Raw genomic sequence first — 19,413 nt, 5'->3', positions numbered from 1 at the left:
CTCCGCCTTTAAAAAATAGATAATACCAGCCCCCCCGATCTTCTCTTGATTATTTGCTCTAAGGAGCATGAAGCTGAAAAGTAGAATCCTGGCCTCTTCCACTGCCTGCAGGACACTGCAAATAACCATATTGTTTCCACGGATGGTCCTGTGGAAGTTCTCCTCCTCCAAGAGTGGGATTTTTCAAAGTTGCTGAAGGGAGTAAGGCTCCCGGTTCCCATTTGAATTTCAATTGGGATTGGGCACTTTACAACTTTGAAACTCCCAGCCCCAAACTATTAAACCCCTAAGTCTTAGAATATGTGAATGTCCGGGGCTAGAGCTCATGGGTGAAGATATGTCCCTTCTAATGGCCTGCTGCAGGGTGGTCCATTCAGAGCACTTCTGATACCCTGGCCTTGATGGGAGTTTTCTTTTTTTTTTTTTTTGCCTCACTGTGTAGTTTGGAAAACCAAAAATATCCTCATGTAACACTTTCTTTTTTTAAAACTGTGACAAACACAATTTGGGGTTTTTTTTTCTTCCAGGGCAGTGGTTTATCACCTCACTGATTGAAGGTTTCTGCTGATTTGGGTTCTGAGTTCATATCAGTAACTGAGGAGTTGTCATATCCCTTCTAAATTATTATAAATGGTAGCCACTCATTTCCTCGTTTTGAAAGTGTCTGAGTTAAACTGACAAGAGCCAGGCCATGGGGTTGACCGTTGCTCTGTGCTCAGGAATTGGGACCCTAAAGAAACAGCGGAAACTCAGTCCCTTAATTATAATACTTGGCTTTTTTCTAGTGCTTTGTGATGGTAGATTTCAAAGCATTGTCCAAAGAAAGATCAGTATGTCCGTCCCCCTTTTGCAGATGAAGGAAACTGATGCCCAGAGAGGTGAAGTGTCTTTCCCAAGATTATGCAGAGTTTGGTAGCAGACTCAGGTTCTGTTTCCATCTCTCCTAGGCCAGTACCCTGTCCACTGGACCATGCTTGGGACGTCTAAACCTAGACTTCACAGAACAGTAGAAAATGCACCATTAAGGAACGGTCCTGCACGGTCCAGGAGAGATGGGCCTTGATAATTTAATAGACCTTTCCTCTAACTTGTACCGTACCGTAAAAGTTATCATAGAGCATGTTGTGTTATTACAGATCTTTGTTGCAGCATGTTTCCTTTTGTCTGAATTTCCTGCTTTCTCATATTCCCTTTTTAAAACTTCCATTACTTTGCAATTCTGATGTGAAAGAGAAGATGTGCAATATCCTACTGATCTCGGCCAGTTGTTCTGAATGGGTAGGGTTGGACCCTCCTTTTTGAAGGGAGCAAATAGCTCAAACTTGACGTAGGCTAGGGCACTGGGGACTTGTTGTCTCTCTTTCCTCCCTGTTCTTTAGAGATAAGTGCTCGGTTCTAGACTGACCGCCCTGAAATCTTCTAGGTCACTGCAGAAAGAGGACGACGCAGTGCAGTGCAAGGATCCCCTAGCCAAGTGCCTGCCTTTGTGAAGGGCCACTCCTGGGAGCGAGGGGGTAGTTCCTTGTGCTCATTCCCTTTGGTCTCTTCCTCTGAGTTTGGCAAGGGTGTTAAATCGTGATGGTGATTTTGTGATGTGTATACGTAAGCCTACATGCTGCCTTTGAATTCTGATGACTTGGTTTCTACTAGCTTGGGCTGGATTTATACTCGTGTCCAGAACCCTATCATGTTGGGCTTAATTACAGCTGTTTTTTGTATTCTTCCAACCCTTGCCACTTGGGAAACATTGTGTCGTAGACTTCTGGGTGGGTTGCAAAGAGGAGGGAGGCAAAACTTTCTTCTGCGTAAGCTTTGCCAGCGAGGTGTGAACCAGGTGCACATTTTGCTGGGCTTTCATGAAGCTCCTAGTTAATGCCACGGCTGGTGTCTTAACACACCCGAAGCCCAGCTGGACCTTGTTGAGGCGACATGGATGGGCCTCAGCACTGGATCCGGTGAGTCATTCTCTTACAGAACTGAGACTCCCTTGTGTTTGTCTCAAAAGACAACTCAGGTCAAACAGCTCCAGTAGGGAATGTGACTGAATGATCCAAATCCAGACCCCCAGCAAGAATAAATGTTGTGTACTAATGCAAATTAAACAGCAGGGTCTTCAGACAGCCAGAAGGATGGTCACTTGTGTTTCACTACACAACAAAGTAGAGAGAGTTCTATGATTATTTTCAAAAGTGCTTACACAGGGAGCCTGTGCAAGAGGTGGGTATTGAACCCAGTTCTCTTGGGCCCTAGTCAGTTCTTCGCCAACAAAACCATTCTAGTGTCAGGGGGCTGACCATGCTACGAAAAGCACTTCCAAACCCTTGGACAGAACTTTTTCTGGGCATGTTGGCAAAAGCCCTTCAGAAGGCAAAGCGTAGGGAAGGGGTTTGGCATACAAAACAACCCAATCTCTCCAGATAAACCCGTTGACATATTATATGTGCCAGGCCACTACTCTGCCTTCCAGAAGGTTTCTGCCAGCACACCTGGTCTGGCAAAAGCTCTGCTTATACTAGAGAGTTGGTTGGTTTGTTCTGTGTTGTATTGCACTGGCTCATGCCCTTCTCAGTTAGACAAACTTTACCTATTGTAAAACGCCGTGTGTGTTTAAAGCATTTTATAAGCAATAGTTGAAAGCTTTATAGAAGCAAGGCCTCTACATGCAATTGAGGGGTGATGGATAAGAACCCATGAAACCAATATGAAAGGAAGGCGCAGACAGGAAACTTGGGGAAACCAAGTTAGTGGCTTCGCTACTCTTTAAAAACTGCCCGGCCTGCCCTCTGGAATGGAACATAAGCCAGTCCCTGGTGGGAGGGGTAAGAGGGAAGTGGCATCCTTAGGTGTATGGGGTTCAGAGTAACCCTTCTGTTGGCACCACAACAGAGCGAGTGTGCACGGCAGTGAAAGAGCTGGTGCTGGAGGTTGGGGAGCTGGAATTCAGTGCCTGGGTTGCTTGCTGTCTGGCATCCTGTGGGGGTTAAAGGGTCACTGCAATAAGTGTCTCGGGGGTCGAGAAATAGAATGCAACAAAACCTCACCAGCCTGTTTAGACACCTTCCCACCACGGAAACATCCAGACTGCAGCTTCACTGGTTGGTTTATTTCATTTATTTTCAGGCATCTGTGATTAGCTGCTGCTATGGCCTTGGACTCTACTGTTTGAGGGACGCTGATGGGACAGGCCAGGAATAGTGACCTGTATCTTGTTCGGCAGGAAAGGAGGGCGTTTTGCCAAACCAATGGGCAAGCAGATGGGGCGGGGGCAGGGAGAGGAGAACCCTGCAATAATAGCTACAGCTGGGGGGCTGCTTTTTAAGGTCCCTATCTGCATTGGGATTTCCCCAGTTACAGCTGTTGGTGCACCAGCCAGGGTTAGCGCTGCTGCTGCTTAGCCCCTTCTTGACATTTCAATGATGTGCCACTGTGAGGGGCTTGCTCTGGTGGCTGATATCATAGAATCATAGAATATCAGGGTTGGAAGGGACCTCAGGAGGTCATCTAGTCCAACCCCCTGCTCAAAGCAGGACCAATCCCCAATTAAATCATCCCAGCCAGGGCTTTGTCAAGCCTGACCTTAAAAACTTCTAAGGAAGGAGATTCTACCACCTCCCTAGGTAACGCATTCCAGTGTTTCACCACCCTCCTAGTGAAAAAGTTTTTCCTAATATCCAACCCTAAACCTCCCCCACTGCAACTTGAGACCATTACTCCTTGTCCTGTCCTCTTCCACCACTGAGAATAGTCTAGAACCATCCTCTCTGGAACCACCTCTCAGGTAGTTGAAAGCAGCTATCAAATCCCCCCTCATTCTTCTCTTCTGCAGACTAAACAATCCCAGTTCCCTCAGCCTCTCCTCGTAAGTCATGTGTTCCAGACCCCTAATCATTTTTGTTGCCCTTCGCTGGACTCTCTCCAATTTATCCACATCCTTCTTGTAGTGTGGGGCCCAAAACTGGACACAGGACTCCAGATGAGGCCTCACCAATGTTGAATAGAGGGGGACGATCACATCCCTCGATCTTCTGGCTATGCCCCTACTTATACATCCCAAAATGCCATTGGCCTTCTTGGCAACAAGGGCACACTGCTGACTCATATCCAGCTTCTCGTCCACCGTCACCCCTAGGTCCTTTTCCGCAGAACTGCTGCCTAGCCATTCGGTCCCTAGTCTGTAGCTATGCATTGGGTTCTTCCGTCCTAAGTGCAGGGTCCTGCACTTATCCTTATTGAACCTCATCAGATTTCTTTTGGCCCAATCCTCCAATTTGTCTAGGGCCCTCTGTATCCTATCATATCCCCCAGTGGTGTTGAGGCCTGAGGCCCCACTCCACGAGGGTCTTCCCCCCTGCCCCCAAATCACACACAAATAGGAAATACAGATCCTGGCTAGCTGTAGTTTCCATGCTGAGCTGCTTTTCGGGGCCCCCCAACCTGAAGCAAATACTTGCCAGCAACCACACCCAGAACCACTAACCCAGGAACCTATCCTTGCAACAAAGCCCATTGCCAACTGTGTCCACATATCTATTCAGGGGACACCATCACAGAGCCTAATAACATCAGCCACACTATCAGAGGCTCGTTCACCTGCACATCCACCAATGTGATATATGCCACCATGTGCCAGCAATGCCCCTCTGCCATGTACATTCGTCAGACTGGACAGTCTCTATGTAAAAGAATGAATGGACACAAATCAGATGTCAAGAATTATAACATTCAAAAACCAGGTTTCAGAGTAACAGCCGTGTTAGTCTGTATTCGCAAAAAGAAAAGGAGTACCTGTGGCACCTTAGAGACTAACCAATTTATTTGAGCATGAGATGAAGTGAGCTGTAGCTCACGAAAGCTCATGCTCAAATAAATTGGTTAGTCTCTAAGGTGCCACAGGTACTCCTTTTCTCTTTATTCAAAAACCAGTCGGAGAACACTTCAATCTCTCTGGTCACTCGATTACAGACCTAAAAGTTGCAGTTCTTCTATAAAAAAAACTTCAAAAACAGACTCCAAGGAGAGACTGCTGAATTGGAATTAATTTGCAAACTGGATACAATTAATTTAGGCTTGAATAGAGACTGGGAGTGGATGGGTCATTACACAAAGTAAAACTATTTCCCCATGTTTATTCCCCCACCCCCCACTGTTCCTCAGACGTTCTTGTCAACTGCTGGAAATGGCTCACCTTGATTATCACTACAAAAGGTGTCCCGTTCCCATCTCTGCCCCTCCCCCCCCCCCCCCCCCCCCCGCTGGTAATAGCTCACCTTAAGTGATCACTCTGGTTACAGTGTGTATGGTTTCAGAGTAGCAGCCATGTTAGCTGGTATTCGCAAAAAGGAAAGGAGGACTTGTGGCACCTTAGAGACTAACAAATTTATTTGAGCGTAAGCTTTCGTGAGCTACAGCTCACTTCATCGGATGCATGGTGTGTATGGTAACACCCATTGTTTCATGTTCTCTATGTAAATAAATCTCCCCACATGAAACAATGGGTGTTACCATACACACCATGCATCCGATGAAGTGAGCTGTAGCTCACGAAAGCTTATGCTCAAATAAATTTGTTAGTCTCTAAGGTGCCACAAGTACTCCTTTCCTTTTTGCGAATACAGACTAACACGGCTGCTACTCTGAAACCTGTCTTCGGGGCTGTGTTTGCATCAGACCCTGGGGGCTTTCTCTGATCTAGACTTGCTCTCTGTGTTAAGGTGATGCTGGGAGAACACAGTGGGGAGGGTCTCTCTCTCTCAGAAATGTTTCCCCCGTTGCCAGTCGAATCAGCTGAGAGTCTTTTCTGAGCTGTTGTCTGGCTCTCTCCATCTCTTCATGCCGGCTTCTCTCCAAGCCGAGCCGGCCCTGTGTGGGGCTTCAGGTTGCGGCATTCAGACTGCATGACCTCACCTCCCAGCTTCCAAGAATACTGCGCTGCCTCCCGTTTTGCCTTGCCATAGTTGTCCGCAGAGCAGGAGAGTGCCGTACTGCCGCGTCCGTGAGCATCCGGCTTGGAGAGGCTCGTGGGCGTAGTCAGGGCTCCCCTCTCCCCTCCCCCCCCCTACAGCCGAAACCCGAATCCGAGAAGTCCTCACCTGATGTGGGATGGGGAGAAAATGGGACTGCTGACAGGTTGTATGTCACTTTGTCTTTCTCTCCTGCTTGTGTGGGATGGATTTAGGTAGCAGAATGTGAGGCAGGGCTCCCCAGAGAATGTGGTGCAAGCCTCTTCCAGGGCCAGAATGAGCTTGCAGGCTTTTTCTCTTCGGGGTGATGTGGATCCACTTAGCTCAGCGCTGATAAGGTGGCCCTGCCACCAGGCACACTATAGAATTTTTAACACAGCTCAAGGGCTGATCCCTAGAGTGCAAATCTGCTCTCCCCTTGCCCCTAAATTATCTGCTAGCCTGGGGTTTCTTGGGCAGTCTTGCCCCATCTCTCTGGGGTTGTGAATTCCTGTTGTCAGAACCTACCCTTGCATGTGTCTGAGTCAGGCGATGTTTATAGGATGAGTGAAGCATGCTTGGAATGTGGCTCAGCTGGTGAAGTTCCTTCTACGGTGAGAGGCCTATCTGCTTCAAGCATCAGGCCTGGGGTGGTGTGGAGGAGCAGGATGGGCTGCTAGGTTGATACTGAAAGGCTTGAGGAGTGGTTCCTGGACGGGAGCAGGAAATCTGGAAGCGCCGAAGATAATAAATTATTCCAGATCTGATCAGTTGATGTCAGTGAGGTCTGGGCATGTCCCATGTGCGCTGAAAACGCGTGGACTGCTGGTACTGACTGCAGCCAGGTGTAGTTCAGGAATGCAGTATGGAGCTCCCTTCCCCTCCCCTCTTCTTCTCAGACACGCCCTGCTAGCCATGCTGACTAGCCTTGTGGGGTAACATTTGTAAGAGTGCCGAAGTGATTTAGAACCCAAATTTCCAATGGGAGTTAGGCCCCTTAAGCGCTTTCAAAGGACTGCGGGAAAATTGTTTTCTAAATGGGGAGTTAGAATAAGAACCCCCAGAGTCCTTTTTGCTGGATCTAACTGTGTGGGGACATCATAGAGGTAAATACTGCTATTCAACTGGATTCAGCATAGAGAGCTGGCATCCCTGGAAGGGTCATAAATTCTGATGTCTTTGACAGTGATATGTCTCTTGCTACGATAGCCCAAGATATCTGAAGCTGGTGAATGTCAAGGGCTGTGCCTAAGAGCTTGTCTACATGGCAACATATTGGGTGTGAATTATAGAGCACTGTACGCTACTGTGCTCTTGCTGCCCTGTGTCGACCCTGCTGGTAAGCTCTAAAAGGTACCTAGTGCATGTTGATGTAGTTCTCTTTGAAACAAGGCTACGTCAACCATTGGTGCGGGAATAGGGGGGCTGGGGACCACGGCCCTCCCACTTTTTGAAAGTGGACAGGCCTGGCCCATCCACCTTTCTCCATGCTGCAGCCCCTCCACCTGCCCCCAGAGGGGGCGGGGGAGTGGGGACGGACGACCCGAGAGCAGTCCCTGGCCTGTGTTCCCAGACCTGGGCTCCCCGCCCAGTGCAAGTGGAGGGTCCGCAGCTCCTCACAGCTGCCTGGCCGCATGACTCTTACCATGGCCGGGCTGCGGCTCTGAGGCCCTGTGCACTGGCCGGAGCCAGGTAGGGGTAAGAGCCGTGTGGGCAGCAGTGGGGAGCCGTGAACCCTCCACCTACCTTGGGTGAGGGGGCCCACAGGCCAGCTCCAGCTTCTGGCTTGGTTGGGGGCTGGGGCCTCAGGTAGAAGGGGCAGGGCTGGGGCCTCAGGTGGAAGGGGTTGGGCTGGGGCCACAGAGGCAACAGAGTAGCTAGGCAGGTGCAAAAACCAAGGCCCCTAGAGCAGTGCTGGTTCTTGAGAAGCACCATGCTATGCTAGCCTTTCAGTCTGAATTTGGGATCCTGGTACAAATTCATTTGAACCGCATGAGGGACCTAGGTCAGCAGGATATGGGTCTAACACCGGCTCAGTCCGCATCAGCTGGTGAACCCACGTGAGAGCTGGAGCTGTGTTCAAGGCTCAGCTGGAACTGTGCTTCAACATCATTCTTCACCTTGACTGGAGCTTCAGTACGGATGGGGCCAAAGGAATGTCATGTCCTGCGATGCTCCAGCAGTTCCTTTCATGCACATCTACCCATAATGAACTCCTTTCCAGCGCTGACATGGGCTGCGGATCCACTCCTGACATGTGTGGTGAGAAATTCCTTAGTTTTTCTGTACCCTGTGTCCTAGGTAGACTTCCTTAATAAGGGCTCTGGCTTGGATCTTTAACTTACCTGAGGAGATGGCGAGGGAACAGCTCAAGTGGATTAGAGTGGGGTGTGGGCGATTGAATCTAAATACATGGAACATTAGGAGACTGGGGCCTCTGTTCTCTCATACCTGGTGGTTGAGTCACTGCAAACATTTCAACCTTTGGTTAAGGGTTTTCGTAACCGACAGGGTGGATTTAATTTAAATCATGATTTAAATCACTAGTCAGGAAGACTCGATTTAATCCTGGATTTCTACATAAAAGTGCATTCTTGTTGGTTGTTGTTAATACATATTCTTCCCAACTCAGAGACAGATGTAGGTTTCATTTTTAAAAGGTACACACGATACATTTTTAAGCAGTGATTTATTTTGAAAACTTTTCAGATTAGTTTTACAGCTATATCAGAAAATGAATGATTGTTTGGTTATTTCGTTTACCAAAGGTAATTGAAGCAGATATTTATGAAGTCACTGGGAGGTGAACTATCTCCAATTCAATGGGTTAATCATTAATATTTGGAGGGTTTTCTTGCCATGCTGTGTGAGGAGGAGAACATCACCAGACAGACATTTACATTGTTTTATTTAACTAAACTGACAACGTTATGTATTCTGGCTTTTTTTTCTTCAACAGCAAACATATAATATTTTTACACAACAAGCATCTGAATTTTTGAATTTAGTAAAACATGCAAGTGTTTTAAAATCAGGTTTGTTTTTGTTAAAATGGTTTTTAACTAAAATTGTTAAATGAAATATTTTTTTTAAAAAAACAAAAATTAAATAGACTAGGTCAGTCAGGTCAATGTGAGAAACTTAAAATACTGGCTTCTGCAGCTAACTCAGTCGTCTTCACCTTCGTTTTCCTGTTTGTTCATAATCTGGAAAAGAAAAACCAGCTTTCCTGTTTTTTTAGGTCCCAAACCATTTCTCAGTTTGGAATGAATTAGTCCAAAGGAAGAAAATTATTCTTTCTACACCGGCAGAAGAAGCTACTGCTGTTAAAAGTGAGATTATCACTTCAGCAGTCTCTGAATCCAAGTGCTTAAGTGACTTCCACCAGTTCACTGGTGTGACTTTCTTTAAATAATCATCAGCAAACATATATTTCTTGAATGGTTCTTTTCCCAAACTGGTTTCAGAGTAACAGCCGTGTTAGTCTGTATTCGCAAAAAGAAAAAGGAGTACTTGTGGCACCTTAGAGACTAACCAATTTATTTGAGCATGAGCTTTCGTGAGCTACAGCTCACTTCATCAGATGCATACTGTGGAAACTGCAGCAGACTTTATATATACACAGAGAATATGAAACAATACCTCCTCCCACCCCACTGTCCTGCTGGTAATAGCTTATCTAAAGTAATCTTCAGGTTAGGCCATTTCCAGCACAAATCCAGGTTTTCTCACCCTCCACCCCCCCACACAAATTCACTCTCCTGCTGGTGATAGCCCATCCAAAGTGACAACTCTTTACACAATGTGCATGATAATGAAGTTAGGCCATTTCCTGCACAAATCCAGGTTCTCTCACTCCCTCACCCCCCTCCAAAAACCCACCCCCATACACACACAAACTCACTCTCCTGCTGGTAATAGCTCATCCAAACTGACCACTCTCCAAGTTTAAATCCAAGTTAAACCAGAACATCTGGGGGGGGGGGGGTAGGAAAAAACAAGAGGAAATAGGCTACCTTGCATAATGACTTAGCCACTCCCAGTCTCTATTTAAGCCTAAATTAATAGTATCCAATTTGCAAATGAATTCCAATTCAGCAGTTTCTCGCTGGAGTCTGGATTTGAAGTTTTTTTGTTTTAAGATAGCGACCTTCATGTCTGTGATTGCGTGACCAGAGAGATTGAAGTGTTCTCCGACTGGTTTATGAATGTTATAATTCTTGACATCTGATTTGTGTCCATTTATTCTTTTACGTAGAGACAGTCCAGTTTGACCAATGTACATGGCAGAGGGGCATTGCTGGCACATGATGGCATATATCACATTGGTGGATGTGCAGGTGAACGAGCCTCTGATAGTGTGGCTGATGTTATTAGGCCCTGCGATGGTGTCCCCTGAATAGATATGTGGGCACAATTGGCAACGGGCTTTGTTGCAAGGATAAGTTCCTGGGTTAGTGGTTTTGTTGTGTGGTATGTGGTTGTTGGTGAGTATTTGCTTCAGGTTGCGGGGCTGTCTGTAGGCAAGGACTGGCCTGTCTCCCAAGATTTGTGAGAGTGTTGGGTCATCCTTTAGGATAGGTTGTAGATCCTTAATAATGCGTTGGAGGGGTTTTAGTTGGGGGCTGAAGGTGACGGCTAGTGGCGTTCTGTTATTTTCTTTGTTAGGCCTGTCCTGTAGTAGGTAACTTCTGGGAACTCTTCTGGCTCTATCAATCTGTTTCTTTACTTCCGCAGGTGGGTATTGTAGTTGTAAGAAAGCTTGATAGAGATCTTGTAGGTGTTTGTCTCTGTCTGAGGGGTTGGAGCAAATGCGGTTGTATCGCAGAGCTTGGCTGTAGACGATGGATCGTGTGGTGTGGTCAGGGTGAAAGCTGGAGGCATGCAGGTAGGAATACCGGTCAGTAGGTTTCCGGTATAGGGTGGTGTTTATGTGACCATTGTTTATTAGCACTGTAGTGTCCAGGAAGTGGATCTCTTGTGTGGACTGGACCAGGCTGAGGTTGGTGGTGGGATGGAAATTGTTGAAATCATGGTGGAATTCCTCAAGGGCTTCTTTTCCATGGGTCCAGATGATGGGTCTCTTTTACAGCCTGCTGCTATTATAGGTTTTCCCTTCTAGTGAGAGAATGGTACCGTAGATCTCAAATCAATGAAGGCTACACTCAGAAAGACCTCAAGGCTTCTGGAATATGCTGCTCAAACAGTTTCACTTCTGTTCTACTGCCTGTCCCTCCTTTCTCACACTTGTCTCCAGACTTCTTCTCCTTATCCAGATCAATTCCGACCCCAACAATCTTCTATTCATTAAAAAGAACAGGAGGACTTGTGGCACCTTAGAGACTAACAAATTTATTTGAGCATAAGCTTTCGTGAGCTACAGCTCACTTCATCAGGTAGAGACTAAAGACCCACATACTGTTAAATTCCACTGACCTGAGATGGTCTGAAACATACCAGGGCTGAATCTTGCATGAGGTGCCATGAAGCATGAAAATGCCACCGCAGGCAGGCTGACTGTCTTTTGCGCGGGGAGTAGTGGGAGCTGCTGCCTGGCTGTTTGTGGTGGGAGGGGGTGACGGGGAGTGCTGGTGTGTGGTGCGGCTGGTCTGTGCACAGACAGAAATGTGCAATAACTGCACAAGAGCTGTCTGACCTGAATGAGGTTGGGAGCTGTTTGAAGCAGGGACAGCATCTTCCTTTGTTTTGTCCAGTACCAAGCATGCTGTTGGCACTTAAATAACAGCGAGAGCCAGCATGCAGCGAGCCATTCTCTGTTCTGTATAATGGGATTATTTAAGCCTCTGGTGTAAGGGATGCAGGTGACTCTTGCTGTCCAGCAAGCTATAGCCTGAACTAGAGATGGGCTCCACACTGAAATCCCAGACCTGAATGTGCCTGACCTTTGTGGAAGTTTTGAGCCAGACTTGAATTTTGTAGCTCTTTTCGCACAAGACATCCTTGCCCTGCTTTGTGAGCAAGGTACTATATTGACGAGGCTTTAGACTTCACCCCCATATCCTTATGCTGCTCCTCCATCCACCCCTGCAGCTAACACTCTCTGTCCCACTCTTGCATGTTCAGCTTATTCCATGGTGTCTCCTTTCCATGCTGCTGTAAACTTAAACTGGGTTTGGGATCATGATAACACTGTGCCTTACCATGCTGACTCTGCATAGCGCATGAAGTCTGTGCTCTGAGCCTGGCCCAAGTCTGTCCTGAGGTAGAAGCAATTGGCCCACAGAAGTCCTCAGCTGCAGAGGTATTTTGGAGGTTGGGAGAGGTGGGAGGAGCTACTGGTACTGCAGGATGAGTAGCTGGGGCTAGTGCAATAAATCTATTTGGGGGGTGGAGGAGTCCAATCTGTAAGAGGAGTTATTGAAATGGAAGCCCTGAAGTTGGGGTGGTTTTGTTCCCTACGTTAGAGAAAAAGTTGCATCTTTCTCTGCTCATGCCTGCATATATCTGTGCTTCCTTCTTTCCTTTCTCCACACTCAAGTTCCTATTGCCATTTTCTTCTGGGCTTGGTGACCTTTGCCCTTCCTGAGGACTTGTGCTACCTGCTACTAGAGATCTGAGGATCCCCAAAGTCATGCATCTGGTGAGGAGGTTGAGGCACTGCACTCTCTCTTATTTATAGCTCTCTGGCAAGCTACGGTCTCCTGGGGTGTCTGCTGGAGAAGGGTGGGTGGTTATATCTGAGCAGCCTGAAAACTAAGCAACAGGCCTCCCAACTCCCACTGTTCTGCAGTGTCCTTCAGTCACGGAGTGACACATCCAACCTTCGTGGTCTCCTGAAAAGCCCCATTGACTTCCTGCCAAAATGTGTGTGTTCAGGGAAATCCAGTCTGAACTCAAGCTGGGAACTGCTGTGGAAGTTTGGCAAGGCATCCCGGCAGCCTGGAATTCCTACAGCTGCAGATCATTGTTTCCCAGAATCCAAGAGACTGACGGTGAGGGGCCTGTCACCAACTGTGCTGCTCAGAAATGGCTACAGAACCCCAGGCCCGTGGACCTCATCTATGCTGCAAAAAATCCATGTGACCTGAATCTGATTTTAGAAATACTGATTCGGCTAACACTTTTTTGGGGTAGTAATATTTCTATCGCATCCTTCATCTGAACAACTGAAAACTTCACAGCAATAATAACAAAAGAAATCTTTATTCCCCTTTGCAGGAAGATAAGGATTGCTGTTATTTGCAGAGGGAGAAATTGAGGGCACAGAAAGATTGAGTGAGTTGTCCAAGGTCACCGAACGGGTCGGTGTCCGAGCTGGGAACAGAAGTCTGAACCCCTACACCCATGTCTCAGTGACCAGACCTTCCAGTAGTAGCATTGCTGGACCAAATGGAGCTTCCTGAGAAACGGTGCCTATTATCCTACTTCTGGCAATAATCCTGGTTACATGCATTAGTGTGACTCTCCTGCCCCCTCTCATTCCATGTCACATATAAAGAGCAGACTGCTTGGACAACACTGACTGGTGTTGCAAAAGTCACTTGATCTTTGCTGCATTAGCTGGCCTCCACTAGACCTCTCTTTCTCGTGGGATGAGGATTTGCCAGTAATTTTTAAGTTGGGATGTCTCCTAGAAGTCATCAGAACTGCACTGCCAGATTTTTGGATGAGTAATTCATACGCTGAAGACTCTGTTGTGTGGGTTTGCGGCAGAGCCTGCCAATGTTAACATTTGTATAATTATTCAAACGACATCATCATCATAGAGAAATAGTGACTCTGCGGCATGTTGCATATCGTGGCTACACAGAACCTCATGGTGTCAGTGAGCATAGAAAGCTCCAGTTCCAAAGTACAGGTCTTCGCGGAGAATCTCCATTAGCGGCACAAGGCCTGGTACACACCGCTGAGCTGCTCTGATTCCCTCCACTGGGGAGCAGTATATGTGGGGGACACAAAAGAAATGATGCTCTTCTGACTTTTATTTTAAAGGAGGCGGGGTTGGTGCTTCCCGCGGAAGAAGCTTGTCTCCTAGGGTCATGCAGATTGCTATTCCTGATTGGAGCCAAGTTAGTGATGGGTGTGATTCCCAGTTACTGACTCTCTGGGCTGCAGCCATCTTAGAACTGTGCCTCTCTTGTCAGCACACTGCTATCTTGATATCACCCTAGAGGAGTTATTCTCCTCCTCTTTCTTCTCCCCCTTCTTCCTGGTCTGCTCTATGCCCATGCCCTTGTCCCTTCTAATGCATGGCAGCGGGAGGAGAGAAGTGCTAATGTCATCACATGAGCTTGGTTCCATTGTGCAAGAGTCTGCTTTGCTGACGGGCCCCTGGTTGGCCGCAGTTGAGTGTGACTGCTACTGCGGTTCCCTCCAGTGCAAAGGGGAGAGGGTGGTTTAAGATGTGCCATGTTGCTGCCCTATGAACAAGGGACTTCAGACTTGAGGACTGCTAGCTTAGCACCTTTCAAGCCAGTGAAGAAAACAACCCTCCTAACTAAGGGCTTTTGGGAGGGTTCCTGGAAGTTTCTCGGTGGAAGATGATGGATGCTTCCCTTGCCGTTTTAGCACATGTGCGCATGCATGCAGTGCTCTTTGCTAGCATTTGTGTTTATGGATTTTACCTTGAGGAGCCAAAGGGCAGAAGAGACTCTGACCTTGTAAAATCCAGCAAGTGAGACCGAGAAGGGTTTCTTGGCTGTTTTCTATGCAGCTGCAAACAATCCTCCTCCTTTCCTGACAACTAATGCCCTTGCAGAGTGTTTCAGTTCTGATGGTTGGCAAATTCTGCTAGGTCTCATCAGGGTCTTCGGTTCAGCAGGTCAGATGCCTGTAGCTCTTTCTAATACACCCTCTTCTGTATTTGTATCTCCCCACAAATTAATTGAAATGACCAGACTGGTTTCCCTGATAAGAGAGGTCAGATGGGTTTCCAGATTTCTGGAGTAAAAGATGTGGTGTTGGCTGTGAAATGGGGTCATCATCGATGGTCGAGGATGGTCTCTTTCAGAGGTTTTAGTTTTCATGGGTCCTTTAGTGACTGAGGAGTCCGATCCTTGAGCCACAGGCTCATTGGCACGTGTTGCAGGTGGTGTTGGAAGACAGGGTTGGGCCATGATTGCTGCATGACCGTTGTCTTTCCTTTCTTTTCTGGTGTTTTTCTGCGACCAGGGCAAGACGATTTTCTTCAAAAGTGGACGTTCCCTCTCTGACAAGTCTTTGCCAGTTATCCCTATCCTGGGCTGCTGTCTTCCAGTGTGTGGTGTCGATGCCACATCTCTTGATGTTTATCTTGGGGGTGTCTTTGAAGTGTTTCTTTTGGCCTCCCCCTTTCTTTCTCCTTTGGTGAGTTGGGCGTACAGCTGTTGTCTTGGTGGGCGTACACCAGGCATGCGTACACAATGCCCGCTCCACCTCAGCTGATGCTGGATAATCAGGACCTCAACACTGAAGCTATTAGTCTCTCTGAGGACACTGACGTTAGTGTGATGATCCTCCCACTGGCGTTCCAGGTTTTTCGGGTGTTTTCTATCCGTCACCCAAGTCTCACGGCCATAGAGGAGAGTTGGGATTACCACTGCTTTATAAACTAAAAATGGGTTCTTAGCTGCTTTTACTCAGCATTCAATCATAGTGGTTGTCTTCTGCATAAACCCAGCATCTGGAGTATACCTGGGATGATGTATTTAAGTGCCTTCTGATTTGGGACACTCACTTGACTAAACTGTAAAGCTCAGTTCAGTGTGTCCACTAGTGATACAGTAAAATCCTCAAATCATTTGAGAGAGAAATTGTATAATTCCAGTTCTTTGGCTTTCTTAGGGCTTTTCTACACTTGAAAGTTAATTTGGATGAAGGTAGGGTTTGCATTTAAAGTGCAGTAGCTATTTGTGAATATCTCCATATGCGGACACTCTTAATCCAGAACAAGAGTGCATTAACAGAAACAAGATATTATTGTTCCGCAATAAGTGTCCACACATGAAGTTAATCAGGAACAGTTTTCTGTCGACAGGCCCTAAGTCTCCCCCATTTTGGTGGTGGGAGGAGAGATGCTTTGAGCAGAGGAGTAGGAGCAAGGAACTCCTGAATCCTGCTTCTGACACAGATGTTCTCTGTGGTGTTGGGAAAGTCACTTAAACTTCTCTCTGCCTCAGTTTGCCAATGGGGAGGAAAGTGGGAGTAATACTGACCTACCTAGCTACTTGTTGGGGCTGTGACTAATGAACTAAACATTCAAAAAAACTTCTGAAGACTGAGAGCCTGATTGTTTGTTTTTTTTTCCTCTTATTGACACCTATGTAAATCTGGGGTGACTATTGAGCTCCACGGTGCTGCCATGATGTGAAGCCAGCGTAAGGGAGAGGAGACTTGGGCCCTGGAAGTGCGATAGCTGTGCTAAGTGCTTTCATAAACTAGCCTCTTCTTACTTCAGGGAGCTGGCTTTGCATTTGGATAAACCTTTAGACTTCTGGAACTGGGGAGTAGGGAGAGAGGCATAGAGGATGGATTGTCTGAACGTTGGCTGGTCTCACTGTTCCTTGAGCCCTAAGCTCTTTTCATAATGCTGCCTGTATAAGTGGGATTGAAGAAGCTTAAACTCTTGCAAAGCAAGATCTGGTATTCCTTCTGGCCTGCTTGGTGTGTGCTTTCACCTTGCTCAGCTCATGCCCTGGGGCTGGGTGAAATCCTCCTTTGCTGTCTCTGTCCCCCTGGGATGCTCTAGCGATTAACCTCTCTTGGACAAAATTAATTGGGAGCCATAAGGAGGTCTGTCAAATGAATTTTATTTTGCAGATTGGCTATTGAAATGTCTGAGTTGAACAGTCCCCAGGGGTTAGAGGGGAGGTTGATTCCAGTCAGGCGGGTTGGGGTGGCAGAGGTAGGGAGGGGTGTGTGTGTGTGTGTCTTTAAAATCAAAGAGCCATTGTGTGCCCAGACCCTCATTATTAATCTTATCTAGTAAAAAAGTGGGGAGCCATGTGCTGTTAACTGATTAACAGTGGGCTGCTGGGCATGCTACATAAAAGGATTAGCAAACCTTTCCTGATGTGTGTGTTTTAATTACAAAAAATGGGATTTGTGTGTTTACTAGCTGACTCCTGGCTCTAGGGCTATTTGTGGCATGCAAGGAGCTCAGAGTTCCTCAATGAAAGCAGGTCTTAAAGTAAGGGGCTAATGTTTGTGGAGGGGGTGAAAAGCCCCCATGTTCTGGAGGGAGGGCAGGTGCTTTGTCTCTTTGTTTGCAAAGCACCTGGCAGGCTTCTCGGGTGATATATTTTGAGGCAGTATGGTGTAGTGGATAGGAATCTGGTCTGAGGCTCTGGGGATACAGATTCTGTACCTAGCTCTGTCACTGACTACTGTGTGACCTTGGGCAAGCTGCTTTGCCTCAGTTTCCCTAGCTGCACAGTGCAGATAACAGCCTCAAAGGGGTGTTGAGGCTTAACTGATTAGTGTTAGCGTGTTGCTTTAAGGGTCTGGGTGGCACCAGAGTGCGCCGTATTAACACCTATCTGAATGCCAGAGTCTGGTTTTAGCAACTGTGTCTCCTGAGTCTTATAGAGAAGTGCAAGCAGGGTGAGACGAGGTCCTTGATTCCCCTTTTAAATAGGAGCGAGGCTATTTTTTCCTGTCTGCAGGGCGGGAGGGGAAAGACGCCTGCCTGCTCTGTGAATCGGGGGATCTGTAGAAGAACATTGTCGTCCTGGGAATGGAGGGAATAGTTGACATCCAGTTCGTTCCGTGGAAATACGATGCAGATCAATTACCGAGTTTGACTGAGAATAAAATAGGGCTGCCCCAGTTTGCCAGGCTGGTATCACCTGAGCTGTGCCCGCATGTGCATACGTGGTTGAATGCGTTGGTATCATGTTATGGAAGGATCTAGTCTCCTGCTCCTGACTCCTACCTAGCAACAGACAGGGGGGTCTCGAAGCCCTCGTTCAATTTCCAAAGTCCTTTTCAGGGATGAGAGAGATCTGTGAGGTTGGAAAATCTTCCAACTGTGAGGATTTATAGCCTTTGTGAGTGTTTTTTATTGCGTCCCTTCAGAATCTAAGCTTGCATTTAAAATGTTTCTAGCCATTTCAATTCAATGGAATACACTACTGTAGATATTGGACTTGAGTCTGGAGCTGGCAGGACTGAAATATTGGCACAAAGAGGCCTGGTCTTTTGGTTGCTGTTTAACTCTTAACCCTAATAATGACGGCAGACGCACTAACTGTATTAACCACTTTGAGGCTGCTTTTACCAAACGCTTGAGGCTAACACCACCACTGTAAACGAGGGCATTATTAGAAGCAGTCGATGAAAAATGATCTTGCCAAAGGTAGTACAGCTCGTGGAGGGGGGGCAGCTGGGGAAAGAACCTAGGAATCCTGACTCTCCATTGACCCGTTCCATAGGCTTTGCCCTGATACGCTGCTGGTCGACAATGGATAGATCTGAGTAATAGATAGCAGTGATGAGGGGTGGGGGTGTGGTAATCTGTGTTTGAAGAGCATCCCCTTAGTCAGGAAGCAGACCCCAGAAACTTATAAGTAATGTTGAGCCTCTCCTTTCTTGCAGTGCCCTGCCCCCTCTCCCCCATTAGCGTCTGTTCTAATTGTATGTGTCTGCTGCAGATCTGCTTCTTTCACAGCCATTTGGTCATGAGCCAGGTGATGGGCACAAAGCCTAAGGTTAGTCTCTCTCCCCCAGAGAATTAGGAGCTGTGTTTCTGAAAGGGGCCCTGCTGCAGGGAAAGCCACATCAGAGCAAAATGTCTTTGGGGAAACAAAAAATGTGCTTTGATTTTTGTGCCCCTCCCCCCCCCACTTTTCCCTTGTCAGAGGTAAAGAGAACAAAGCAGAGTAGAAACTGTGATTTTTATCTGTCGAAGTGTGTTTGTTTGTGCAGCTGGGGGAGGGGAGAGATGGGTCAGCCCTGTTTGCTTGAGAGGCAGTGGAGAGAAAAGGATGTTATGAAATCTTCACATTACTCTTATCCCCTACCCCAAAAACAAAACCCTCTTTCAGTAAAGCCAGAGGAGCTCCAGGAGCGGTTTATATAGTGCAGCACTCTGAAAAACACTCAGGTCCCTGCCCTGAGGTTCTGGCAATCTCAGGAGCTTTTTACAGTGGTCATCTCTTTCTGGCTTTCTTTGGGGAGCAATCCTGCACCGACAAAGGATGGCTAGATTAGATACTGCAGTGATGGATGCTGTAGAAAATGCTCTGATAGATGGGGTGTTATAGGTCTCCTTCCCACTTTAATGTCGAGGATTCTTTAATGTCCAACACTCGCTTCCGGGCATCTGTGTAAACAATATCTAGGAGCGACTTCCCACCCTGCTGCTCCTGCCCAGCTCTTGGTGAAGCAGTAAGCCTGGAATGTGCCATTAGAGTGAAAGGATCATCTTGTGACTCAAGCTCAGGGTAGGATGTCAGATCTGGGTCCTATCCCCAACTCGACCACTGACTTGTATTGCATCCTGGGGCAAATCATTCCCCTTTCTGGGCCTCCATTT

At 47.2% G+C, this 19,413-nt stretch overlaps 1 protein-coding gene across 1 annotated transcript in view; it reads left to right on the top strand.

Moving 5' to 3' along the window:
• Positions 1–19,413, top strand: part of MAPKAPK2 (MAPK activated protein kinase 2) — a 79,879-nt gene that overhangs the window by 8,054 nt on the left and 52,412 nt on the right. The window lies entirely within an intron of this gene.

Source organism: Eretmochelys imbricata, chromosome 21, assembly GCF_965152235.1.
Source record: "Eretmochelys imbricata isolate rEreImb1 chromosome 21, rEreImb1.hap1, whole genome shotgun sequence".
Lineage (NCBI taxonomy): Eukaryota > Metazoa > Chordata > Testudines > Cheloniidae > Eretmochelys > Eretmochelys imbricata.
This window is presented reverse-complemented; position numbering and strand designations above follow the sequence as displayed.